The sequence below is a fragment of the Gymnogyps californianus genome, chromosome 13 (assembly GCF_018139145.2).
Source record: "Gymnogyps californianus isolate 813 chromosome 13, ASM1813914v2, whole genome shotgun sequence".
NCBI classification, from domain to species: domain Eukaryota; kingdom Metazoa; phylum Chordata; class Aves; order Accipitriformes; family Cathartidae; genus Gymnogyps; species Gymnogyps californianus.
In genome coordinates, this window is record NC_059483.1 from 18,549,951 (window position 1) to 18,563,381 (window position 13,431).

Genomic DNA, 13,431 nt, shown 5'->3' on the forward strand with positions numbered 1-13,431 from the left:
TTCCCATAGAGCTGAACTGTATTTTGACAGCTGGTTAATGCCACAAAGCCTCCAGTGGCTACTGCTCTCTAGCTGTGATTCCTCCACCAGTTAGACGACTTGTGATAGTTGTTCTGCAGACATGGCTGTGATTGACAGTCTGGATTTTAAAATATAGGCTCTTTGGTGTAACTGTTTGTGGGATTGGTTCAGCCCAAGTAATTTTGCTTTCATCTCTAAATATGAGCCATAAATTCAGCTCTTTGTTCCAAATTGAGCTGAGAGTTGGTGTTAACAAATACTATTTTTAACGTTACAGTTTGTGTTGCCAGTCTTCATAATTAAAGCACTTTGGCAAGTATATATATCTTGTTTTATTAGAGCAAACTAAGGAACAGAGAAGTTAAAGGGTTTTTCAAGGTCATGGTGCATTCAAGATCAAACTCAAAGGAAAACAGTACAGTTCAACTTGGACCTTGTCTACTTTTATGGATACTAACCCCTCTCCCTGTAGTAGCAGAAGTCACTGATTGCTGCTATGTAATCTAATCTCTCCCTGTTCTTGTTTATTTTTGAACGTGAAAATGAGGTTTCAGTCATTGTTTGCAGTGAGTCCAATGAATGTTGAAACCTGAAAGAATGCTCCCCTTACTTGTTTCCTATTTGAGAGATGCCTGCTGAAACTAAGGTGAGCTAGGCATTTGTACCAGGATGAAAAACAAAGAACCTTAGCTGTAGTGTTCCTCAAGGTAAAGGATTTGGATGAGGTGTTGTGAAACTCCTATCAAAATAATTCCTCTCCTTTTGTGTAAGGAAATGGATAAAAGAATGAGCATGTTTTAAGCCTGGTCTTGCCATTTGTCTGTTCTGAATTATGACTGTCTTCGGATACCTTCTAGCCAGGTGGTTGAGTAGATAACATAAGAAACTCTTGCTAAAATGTACGTTGCTAATGCTGGTTAATACACCAGAAAGAGAATATCATAAAATAAGTTTATATTTTAAGTTCTTTTTTTCCACTTCCCTGCGTATTTCCTCACTCCATCATTCCTTGTATTTAGCTGGTTTTACTTAGTGTTATTTATTGTGAAGGTACTGGTAGGGGAAGCTTGGGGTTTTGCAGGGTAGCAGTTTTGTAGGGTAAATAGGTTTTACTTAACACTGCATAAGATATAAACTGAGATCCTGTCAATTAAGGTGCTGTTAACATCTACATCAAGCCTGGCCTAAGCCTGGCCTATAGTCTTCGCATCCAAAACTGACATGCAGTTACGTTTATCTGCCCTTCAGCTCTTCAACAGATTATCCTTTTGGTTGGTTCCAACATCCAGCCACCCACCAAGCCCATATAGAGTTCCTTACCACTGCTCTCAGCTTCACAGGACATTGTTCATGATCTTTCTTAGGAGACATTTGGAGCCGCTGTAGTCCCCAACAACATAACTACAAAGTGCTTTTCGTGGACCTGCATTTAAAATCTATGAAAGAAATTGAAGCGGAGCTAGGATGTGCATTTGGTATGATACCATATTAAAAATAATATTACAGTAATTTGTGCTATATTTTGCTGGCTGCTATAGTTTTAAATAAACCTGACAGTATGGGACATACTGAGCTCTAAATAGCTTAAATAGCTCTTGACTTTGTAGGAAGATTTTTTTTTTTTACTTTTGCCATAATCATAAAATCACTTTTGGTTTTCAGGCCATTTGGAACAAACTTGTTGCAGGGCCCTTGAAAGGAACAGCTTTTGAAAAATCATGTCTATTATTCTTGCGTATACTTTTGGAAATACGTATCTCAAAGGTGAGATAAAAGGGCTTTGAAAGAGGACTTTGGAACTTTTAATAAGTATTTGTAATGGCAGATTACCTGTCCCTGCAATTCTGAGCTATATACTTACTCAGCACTCTTAGTCCTTAGTTTATGAGTAAGTGAGGAAGTTGGGAGTTTCCACAAGAATGATTCATATCAGGGAGGAATCCTAATGCTCTTCTCCCTGTCGGATCATGGAAACAAATTAATTAGCCTGCATGCGTAATGCATCTTCCCAAAATTGCAGAAAGTCTGTTGATTCCCCTTGCTGGAGGAGACAGAATGAAAAATTCTGAACATAAGTTCAGTAACGCATTGCCTCAAAAGCGGGTAGAATTGCTATTAGGAACCTGTAACTGGCCATCCTAACACCTTGCTTAAAGTATAATATTGACTCTTCCTGTTGATTGTTTTTGAAAGAAGTAGTAAAACTCTGACATCTAAGACTTTAGAGTATAATCCTTAGATATGATGACATCTTGCTACTACTAGACAAGCCCTTCTCTATCCATTTGGTCAGCTTCATTTTCTAGTAGGTAGATGGTGATAGTAAACGGGAATGGAGGCATGGAGGTCAGCAGTAAATGGATCACAAGCCTGAACCTTGTTCTTTTGACAATCTCATGCCAAGATCATAAATGTAATACTGTGTTCCACTGAGCTCTGAGTCTGCATAAGTATCTGGAATAACCATTTCTTTGTGTACCTGTTGTAACTTCACTAGATGATGCTGGAAGAATTTTAACTGTATCTTTTAAACTTGCTACTGCAAATTGCTTAGAGACTCACCATTTTCTGTTTGGAGAGCAGAAATTAATGTTTCCATTGTATAGCATACTGAAGGTTTATTTTGAATTAAGCAAGAGCCCAAAAATATTTACTGACAAGAAAAAACAAACTGAACAGTGTTTTCTCTTCTGTAGGCAGGGTTTATTGTACTTGCTTGTCCTAAATTTCAACATAGTGTTGGAAGTTATAAACAGTGACTGTGGAAACAACCCTACCCTAGTACTGGTTGAGTATCCTAAACTACTTTTGTATTCTGCAACAGTACAGATTAATGCTTAAAATGCTTCTGCTTTCATTTTTTGTTCAAAGACTCAAAATAAAACTCTAGAATAGCTCAGATCTACTTTCAAGGTCAGTGAAGAATCTATTTCTTGGGCAGTACCTACACTATGCATCATTGCTCCAGAACAGTACTAAATACTTGGGGTATTTGTTGTTTGTAGTATCTGAGTCTTTCAGAGGTAACAGCCTTGGGAAATTTTAACAAAGTCTGGAGTAACTGGGGATTTAAACTCTTGTAACTCCTAATGCCCCAATTTATACAAGTCTACTAATGTTTACCTATACTGCACTGAGCCTTTTAGTTAATGTTAAACATTTTGAGAAAGGTCAATATACAAATCCAGTTTGCTGTGTGATTAATACAATGCATTAATGAGGGTCGATAAGAATATGATTAGCACCATTTTTTTTAAAGGAACTAATTTCAATTTCTCTTAATTTGCTTATGCTAGTTGGGTGTCTTGTATCTGTCTATCTGCCATTGTAAATGAATGCTATTGCTAGAAAAATGTGTTAAGGTTATTTGCAAGGACAGGAAAGAATCTATATTCACCATTTTTTCCTGTTTCTTCCTTGAGAAGCACTTGTTTTATTTTCTAAGTACCGTTTTGTCCTATAAAGAATGGTAGGGTAGATGCAGGCTTTGTTGTTCTAGAGGTTTCTGCATAGTTTTTGTGGGTAATGTCTGAAGTCAGCAACACAGGGTTTATTCTCCATTTTCCTTTTTCACTGTTCCTCTGGAAAGGAAATAAAAGCAGTTTGAACAGTCTGTATCGTTTGCTTGAGATGTGTAAGTTGTTACTACATGCAGTTTTTTTATACCCGACTATAATCCATCATCCTAACAAAATAAGGGAAATATTTCTATAAAACCACTGAGCAAATACTGCATGACATACAGTATTTCCATGAGTAATACTGGAAACATTTTCCTCAGTTTCACTTACACAAGTAGATATGGAAGTTCAATTTTGCCTTTTGTCCAGGGAGCTGTTACACGTATTTGTATATGTTTGGTAGTCAAGATTACATCAAATTTTTAATATATTCAATGAATATATGTTGAATATCGTGATTGCTTTATGCAAATATTTTTCTCATAACTTTTTAAAACTGAAAAAAACCTAGACCTTCAGTGGTAGAAAATGTTAGTGTGGGGAGATAATTATGAGAATTATTCTTCTTCCTCAGGATATCTGATCTTTGTGCGTATGATATATATTTGCATCTTACCAATAACCAGTGTTTCTCAGTATGCATCTTAGATGAGCAGAGGGCACTGACAGCTGCGAGAATTATGTGAGGTTCTTTCCTCCCTTCACATTTCCTCAGATGAATTTTAAGTGCTGTTTTTTATAATCTTGACATTTTCTGTCAGAAATAGGTTTCATAGCTTTATTTTTAGAGGTGGATTTAGTTTTAGAACAGTTAAGAAAACCCTAATGCTCTAATTGGAAAACTGCATCTTGGACAAGGAGATGCATTCATTACAGGATCATAAAAATTATATTTACAAAACTACTTTTTAATTAAGGCTTTTCACAATACAAGCAAATACATTTTTCAATATAGCTGTGTTTCAAGTCTGAGTAAAAAAAAATTATTTTTTTTTTTACTAGTCCCACAGAGGCAGAATGGGGTTGTGTATTAAAGGCTGGAAATGTGGCTGTCTGCAGCTCTTTCCCACAGAGTTGCAATTCATTGGGCGAAAGTTGATTTAACTTTTGTTTACTCAATACAGGAGACTCTCAAATTATCCATGATGTGGACTAACTTTTCGTAAGAAGTGGGTTATGGGCATCTACTTACCTCTTTTTAGTTGTGTGAATTGCCTCTCAGTCCTGGTCACATAACATGTCTGTGGGTTCGGCAGTAATTGCTAACATGGAAAAAGCAGTATTAGTACAGGACTTATGTACTTAAAGTGCTGTAGTGGAAGCAAATATCCAGACCTGTGGGGAAAAGCCAGCATCCTGTGGCCTGCGGAGTGCTGAGTGCTGTAAACCGTAAGGCAGAAAGGAGTCTTTTGGGCTAACTTGTGCTGGGGATGTGGCTTGTTGTAAATAACAGGAGAGCTCCTTGGCAGCACCCACTACTCACTTGTTTGAGCCATGTTGATGTGTGAGACAGAGGATATGGCCACTGCTGTGTGGAAGTGAAAGGTATTTCAGGTATACGAAACGCTAGGGTGATGAAGTAAGCTGTGATTAAGCAAGCTGCATAGTAAACAGTATGAAGGAGCTGCTTGGCATTCAAGGAGGGAAAGAATCAAGGCAGTGTGGATAGAGCTAATACACAGAGGAAAGATTTGGAGGCAGGACTGGGCAGACCATTAAGGGTAGATCTACTCAAACAAATTACACCATGTGGAAAGAGAATTTCCTACTCGGCTGCCTGGGGACATGCAGTCTTTCCATGCTGAGAGTTAAGACAGGGATCTTCTCTAATTGCATTTGGAACTACTAGGAGCATTTTGGTTCCTGTGTGCTTCACTCCTGTACTTGCAGTCCGTTACCTGCCTGTCCCTTTTAAAAGTACAATTGCACTGTAAAGATTGGGAAGAGCGTTGTACACACGGTGTATGCTGTTGCCTTAGGAGTGTTGTGGTTTACAGCTGTTTGGTTTCCCTCTTGAATTTTTCTGTGCCAGTAGCAGCCATACACCATCCTTTTTAACTTAATGATCTAACAGAAATGACATATCCTAATGGTATGCTTCCCAACCATGACATGATACAGGGGTACTGTTCAGTGATAGCAGTTTGTGATTTTCTATCAAAAGATTGCTATGTAAGTTATCATAAAGAAGCACTTTCATGGCAAAAGAGACACATACAGCAAAAAGTCAGAAATAATTGGAAGGTGCAGGGAAAGTAACCAAGACTTTAACTCATCCATTTAGTGATGGAGGAAATTGTAGGCCATAATGAGCCAGGAAAGCTTGTCTGTAGGAAAATCATTGAATACTCCGTTGCTTCTGTGGGCTAACTGGGACATGAGAGTACAACTGTAAGCAAAGAGTTTGTGTTCCGTTACTTTTTTTGGTAATCTATAGGTACCGTTGCAAGTCAGTTGCGTATGTCTTTTCTTCCTGAAAGTATTTTTTTAGACAAGTAATGAAGTTTGTGTCTTGTTTATCAGTATGTTCATTAGTGCAATGACCCAATAAAGTAACAAAACAGATGCTGACTTGCAGTGTTCCTAACTGAAGTTCTTGGGTATATGTTTTATATTTCTCTGTGTGTGTAGAGTTTTGCATATGCAAACCAAACATCTCATTTTTATATGATTCTCCAGTTTTTAGCAGGATGACCACTGGAGTGGAAGCTGGAAAAAGCCATGACAGACAATACGCATCTAATAATTTGATCTGCACTCATCCTCCAGAAATTTGAGTCTTTCAAGTAGTAGGAATAACATTTCTGGAAGGTGGCCAGAGGGTGTTCTTGACAGCACCCAGTCCACAGGACTTCTTACTCTCTCAAAACCAAAATAGTTGAGCATGTCCTGCCATGGTTATCTCTACAAACAAGGTTCTGGCTCATCTAAAGCTCCAGGGATTTTTGTTTAGCTTTTTCTTTCCTGCTTACTGTGTTGTGTCCCAGACATGTCAACGCTTAAAGGTTTTCTTCCCCAGTAAGGGTACTATAATGATATGTTTTTATTCATTTAGTGGAAAATCACTTAATATGGTTATTAGCAGACACATATCATAGTGTTTAGATAAAGACGGCATCTGTGTCATCACAGAGTGTGGATTTTATATGTTTAAACCACAAAATTCAGTAAAAAGTAAAAAAAATAAAAGTTTGCTGTTAACTTCTTATCTGGAGGATTAAAAAGGAAGGAATTAAAAATGGTATTAACTAGTACATCTCACCTTGAGTTTACATTACAACTTGTACTGTAAACTCTGTGCTACCTTTAAATAACCCAAATCTCTCTTAAGAGCCCTTTATGCTTTCATTCAACTTGCTGTTAATGATCTGTGTCTGTTTCTTCTATATTTTTGGGAATGCCAGGCCTACTGTAGAGCTTTAAATGTTCATTTCCTCTAGAAAGTGATTCAGAGGGGAGGGGACAGTTAACAATCATTTGTGGTTTCATTTTCTTATTGGTTTTTGGAAATCTAAGCCTGAACTTTGAAACTACAGCAGGAGCAAATGCTTGTAATTAAAAATAAATTTGTTACGTTTGCTTTTTTCCAATTTCTCCTTGTCGATCCCCATGGCCATTCATTATTTAGTATCATCCTATACATCCCTCAGTGTCACTCAGTTGTGCTTATTTCATCTCTTCATTGCAAAAGTGAGAGATGCTTTCACAGGTAGTGATGCATGTGTCCATGTATGGCTTCACTGTTTATTTTCAATTACTAAACCACAGAAAAAGTCTTGATTAAGTTGACTTTTATTGGTTATTTATATTTCTTTTGTGTTTTTTGGTCTTCCCATTCTAGGTAATACAAAAAAAACCAAACCAAAAGTAGGACAAAAGGATGATTCCTACCTACCCTGAGCAGCCTTTGAGTACCAGGAAATAGCAAGGAGGAGAAGCATTGTGCTCAGCAAGGCAGATTCTGCCCATCTTGCTGTCTAATGTCTGATTGAAGTGACTAAGTATGTTTGTGGCCCTCAGGAAAAAAATGGCTTCTCAAAAAACCAAACAAAATAACCCCGGTAGTGCCACACGCAGTCAGGAGGGAGGACTGGATCTATTCCTACAACTCAATAAACAGTTAATGAGCAAAATTTTTGGTTCACAAATCTTTTGTCCTTTAAAAGCCTTGATCAAAATCATGCATCCATGAACTGAATTGTATTTCCTCTGACAAGGTTATCTGAGCAGCAGATTTCCAGCATGTATGAATGATGATATAGTTCTCTCGGCTAATGAATATTCTAGCTTTCCAGATACTTGGAGGATTAGGTCATAGTGCTGGTGGTAGTATAAATTTCTGGCTTGGAGGCTTGTGCTCTGCGAGAGGCGCTTAGACTGCATAATCTGCTGATGTTTTCAAAAGTGCAAAGTAAAATTATTCTCTAATTGGAATGTTTTAGAAGGCATTTTTTTGTATTTCTGTTGAATGTCCAGTTTCTCTATTTCCATTTTTTGCTTCTTCATTGTTCATATAGAGACATTAACCCAGCACGTTTGAAATAAGACAAATTTCCAATTTCCTTTTTTTCTTAAACTGTAATTGACATACTGTCTTTACGATATTTGGCTGTTTCAGCGTTAAGGGGAAAGAGCTTTTGCTCTTCAGTGGAAAGTAAAAAAAAAAAAGATAAAATCTCCAGTGTTTTGAAGAGAAAGGCAATGTCTATTGTGTTGTAAAAGTTTAGCTGAATTGTTGTCATGTTGTTTTCTGTTTGGTTTGAAAATATGTTCTTGGCATTTTGTGTTATTCTCTCTGGGAAATATATCTCAATTTCCAGGAAACTTATAATCGCACAGAAAATAAGAAGCTTTGTGTGTGTAATTATATATCAGAAAGAAAATCTCTAATGTTATACTGAATCCTAGATAAAAATACTCAGCAAGAGTGAGGATGGTGCTGAAGGGTGGGCTTGGTGTGTAACTCCTCCATTAAAGGATGCTAATGGAGTATGCCTGAATGTGGATGCCTGCCCACTTGATTATGGTGGTACCTAAACAGACACTGTACAAAATATTGGATTTTCTTTGGCTATTTTCCTTTGGTTTGGTACTTCTAAAAGCTATATGAGTAGCTCAGCTTTCCTAGTGTACTGGTTGTTACAAAAATGTCTATGAACCCTCTTGCAGAATGGCATGCTTCCTTTGGCAAACTCGTATTCACATGGTAAACTTGATGTACAGTTTTGAAATTTAGTCGTGCTGACTAAATACTGGCAAATTCCTTGAACGTTGTTGAGGAAGCGGGAACCAAGAGCTAGTCAGGGGCTCAGACTCGCAGAAGGCATCTAGTGCTCTGTTTAGTGATATAGAGCCAGAACTGGTGTATAGCTTGGCTCCAGGGTGTGTTACTGTCAGGAAGAAGAGGTGTAGGTTCATCACTTTCACCTAATAGGTTTTTGCCTCTCACACGGAGGGGATTGTGTTATTTAATTGCAGGAAAAAAAAGCCCTCTACTTACTCCCCATGTCAAAAAAAAAAAAAAAAAAAAAAAAAAAATTAAAAAGCTTCCTAATTAGTCTTAAGTCATGCATGCGTAGAGAAATAACGTGGTTTGCCTCCTAGCTAATATTTTGGACATGCTCCCATTTTGTGATGTGATTTGATATTAATGAATTGTTCACTCACCTAGAGTTTCATAAGGATCTAGCCATTGTATGAATCCTTCCATGTTGTTGCAGTTGCTACTTACCAAGTGGTATCAGCTTGTGCTATCAGAAATAATGAACAAAGTCTTTGGGATTCAGGCAAGGTTTCTTCTCTTGCATGTTTTTAATATCTGATGTTCGGGTTTGAAGTTAATGAAGAGAATTCATCTGCACTTTTGTTTCAAACTTGATTGTGGTAATGGTGAAAAACAGCATGCCTACAGTGCTTTCATCTACTGCTTGGTCCTGTGTGTTCAAAGAGGAAGGAGAACTCGGGAGTTTAAAAAAAAAACAAATTTATTTAAATGGCTATTTCTTATGCACTTCTAAAGAAAAAGTAGCTGACAGTACTTTCCCCCTCTCTCCCCCAAGTAGTAGTTGTGGAATATCAAAAAAGCCAGCTTTGTTGCTCCAAATGTTCTTTTTCCCTTTCCAAAAAAGGACATTCAGTGTAAAATGCTTTTTTTATTTTGCAGCATATGCTGCGTAACAGCCTGTCCTGCTGTCTATTTCAGAGTCCAAAATTTCCTCAATTTACTGATCTTTTAGTGTAAAACCCAGATCTGTCTTACTTGACTCACTTGAAACCACTTTAAGAACAGTCAACTGTTGTTACTGAGCTAATCATATGTTATCATATGCTCATATAAATGGGGCTGCATGTCTTCCAAAAAAAACATTAAATTGGGTCTGCTTTAGCTCTTGCTTGCCTGCTATCTGCACACCCCTCAAGCTTCTCAGGAGTTTGCACTGCCAAGACTGAAAGAGTTGGCCTGTTCAGAAGAAGGTTTCTGATGCTCATATTTTGAAACGTTTCTCATAACAATGATAGGGAAAGCATCAGTAATTTTTTTGGCCTTGAGAGTGTTGGGGAAATATCAACAACTTATACGGCAGCCATAAATTCAGGCAGTTTTGGGACTGCTGAGCATGCAGAAAAGGCACGGAAACTCGGAATTATCTGTGCTTCTGGCCGAGGGGGATGAAACCAAGGAACATCTCTTGCTACATGGCTTATCTAGATGGATTTTCTCCAGACTATTGCAACACAAACAGCGACAGATTTTATTATGTCATTGTTTCTGTTTCTAGCCTTGTCCTAACCCAACAAAAGCAGAAGTATCTGAAAGAAAATACTGGGGAGGGGGGGGAAAGAAGGAAATGATAACTACGTTTTTTCCGAGCTAGGTTTGTAGGACTCTGTGAACCACTCAACATGTACTTTTAAAAAAAAAACAAAGCAAACCCCCAAACTTATATTATTTACATTAGAATTTAGTGTATAGAATTGTCATTTTGAAATTATGAACGAGAAAAAAAAATCATTTGGCAATAAATTTAAGCACAAGTAAATTGAATTGTGGTGTTAAAATTCTTGTCATCTTTTCTCACTTTTCATAGTCCTGTTGTGTAATTATTTAAAAACATTTTACGAAGATACAGTTTTAGAAATATTGCTGCAGAAATTGTAGGCGATTGGGCTGTTGGGCTGTTTTAAAGATGCTCTTTTCATGCTTGACTTCCTGAAGATAACTGCATTTTGTTAAATATTACCTAATGGATAGATTTTGCTTTCATAAGTGTATAGTTGTGCAGTTCTAATTTTAAGGTTTATTTTTGTTTTGTTTGTAAAATCTTCTCCATAAGATAGTTTATCAAAGTAGTTGCTGAGAAGTTTCATGTTTCTAATTACCATCTTGGATTCCATAGACAGATGAATCAAATTAATAACTGGAGTAAATTAAACCATTCATAGGAGATAGTTGCACCTTAATGGCTAAACCTAAATGACAAATGGCTAAAAGTAAATAAAAGCAAGACTGATGCTGATGCAGGGGCAGTACCTTTGGAGAATTCTACTTTTCCTGCAGGGACCTGCATGCAACATGTGAGTTTAGACCTGTTTTTTTGGAGAATGCTTTTCAAACCCTCTGTGGATTTTAAGCTTTCAAAGCAGCATCTGCTGATAATGTTTTTTGCTATCTCTGGCAGCTGTGAGCATTGGGGATCATGATCTATAGTGATTCGGTGTTGGTTATAAGTATGTTTTTCAGGCTTTAGCTGGATAGCAGTAGTGCAATAGGCAGTAGTGCCTAGGGAAGTCCAGCTGATAAAGAACACTGCAGTGTATCTCCTTGACAAGGTAGATAACAGCAAATATAATAAGCCTCTTTTAAACTGACTTCGTTTTTAGACTGACTTCTTCCCACAGAGCATCAAATAGAGGCCAGGGCTTGCAACAGAACCTGCTAAAAGTCTCTGTAGACTAATTGTAGGTGTGCAATGTAGACAGTGGTTAGCATCATCATTACTTTGGTCCTACAGCATAGGTATTGTTTCTTCTTTCTTGCAGATGGGATTATTTTGATCATCAGCTGAAAGAATACCTGTGAAGGGAGTTCTTCAAGAACCAGAGCCAACCTGTCTGCTTCGTGTGAGTTTTTCTGTAATGTAAGCATAAAGCAGCATACATGGGAACAATAAAAACACAATGTGCACATTAACGGTGTACGCAGGTGAAGGATGCTAATCGCAATTCCAGCGTCTCTACTTGCAGGCTTTCTTGTATTATTGCCATGAAAGTAGCATCATCACCTTTGTAGGCCATACACAAAGAGGAAGGAGGTCCTTGTTCATGTTTTTGAAAGTGATGTGGGGGGAGTAAGTTGGGCAGTAGTTTATTGCTATCTTTCTTGAACAACTTGTCCATTGCGAGAATGGAGGACAGGAAACCTTTGTGTAAACCAAGATACCTGCAAGTTGGAAATAATCTATATTTTTGCATCTTAAAAAAGAAAAAAGTTACTGCTGCATCTTTCCAGGGAAGAACACCAATTGATCAGCTATGCATGGTGCTGGCTACCAGTGTTGGTGTTCTCCAAAGCATTTGTGTGGCCTTGGAAGCAGCCTCAGCAAGGAGCTAAGCAGAAAGCAGTTATTTCATGCCATCCAGAGCATTTCTGTGAGACAGGATGGAAAAGCCATTACCTGCATGTGCAGCTTTATGTCCGTTTGCAAAATGTTTTACAAACTACTACAAGGAAATCAAAGGCTCAGATCAGCAGGGGAGTTTTCTCATTTGTATTTCTCTTGAATATATAGTCCCATATCAGTGATGGAATAGTTTGTGCTCTGTTTGGGCCCACTAGTTTTTGTGTCTTCAGCGCTCTGTTGTTGGCCAGCGTCAGTGTTTCCTCCAGACGATCCGCTGCTTTGATGTTACTTCCCACTTTATGTAAAAGCCACAACCGTGTCTTTGTTTCTGGATTGTGTTAGAAGTGGCTTGCCCTCACTGTTTATAACAAGGCAGAATTACAGCAACAAAGGAACCCTGACAAGTAATGCCTTCAGTTGCAGCATGAGTCCCTGATAGCTGCTGTGCGCTGTTGGAAGGAGAGAAACTACAGAATTTACCCTTTGTCCCTTGTGTCTCTGTGGAGAAGATTTTTAATCTAACATGAATTTTGTGCTAGCAAATCTTGTGAAAATTCTTGGAATATTTAAGATTTTAATTTATTTTGAAGATTTCTTTAAAACTGAGCGTTACAAACACATCCATGTGAAAACTGAATATTTGTTCATCCAGCAGATGTTGACATAGATGACGTGAAGGTGTTTCAGTTTTTTCCCCTCTCGCTCCATGCATATTATAGTTGATAGTAACATGGTTGATTTTTCTTCCTTATTAAATAGTCAAAAGCTCTCAATTTTAAAGCTTCATGGAAATTACTGTGGATTTTGCAGAATCTATCCCAGATAGCATAGAACATGGTTTTAGCTTGCAACAGGGCAGATGAGGGATCCTTGACAAAACGAATGTTGTGTTGGACAGCATTCGATGGTGTACTTTGAATCAGTGTGGCCATCACCATGTACTTTATATAGAATAACGTTACTAGATGATTTTTCCCCTAGCTTTTTTTCAGATTGCACATGACTTTGAAACTGTTTGAGATATTGAACCTGTAATTTAGACTTGCAGTATTTTTGGAGTTCACATCTCAGTTTTTCCACCATTTGGTTTGGATAAAATCACACCCTTTAGGGAAAACAGTTTGGCTTTAATACTTCATAGCAGCAATACAGATTGTATGAGTAGATTGTAAAATCTCCCTCAATTCATAGCTGGTGTTTTATAGCAGCTTCAGTTCTTGACAGATAGAGCTCTTAAAACTAGAGTCAGCACTTGTTCTGTCACTTCTGAAATAGTCATGGAGAGTAGAGAGGGACTCTTGTCTAAAATGCAACAAGCAAAACGTATG

General features: G+C 37.7%; 1 protein-coding gene across 1 annotated transcript in view; it reads left to right on the forward strand.

The window, feature by feature from the left end:
* Positions 1-13,431, forward strand: part of PRKCD (protein kinase C delta) — a 67,772-nt gene that overhangs the window by 20,904 nt on the left and 33,437 nt on the right. The window contains exon 2 of the mRNA XM_050904682.1: positions 11,523-11,603. The gene's annotated coding sequence lies outside the window, so the exon portion shown is untranslated. The remainder of the gene's footprint in view (positions 1-11,522; positions 11,604-13,431) is intronic.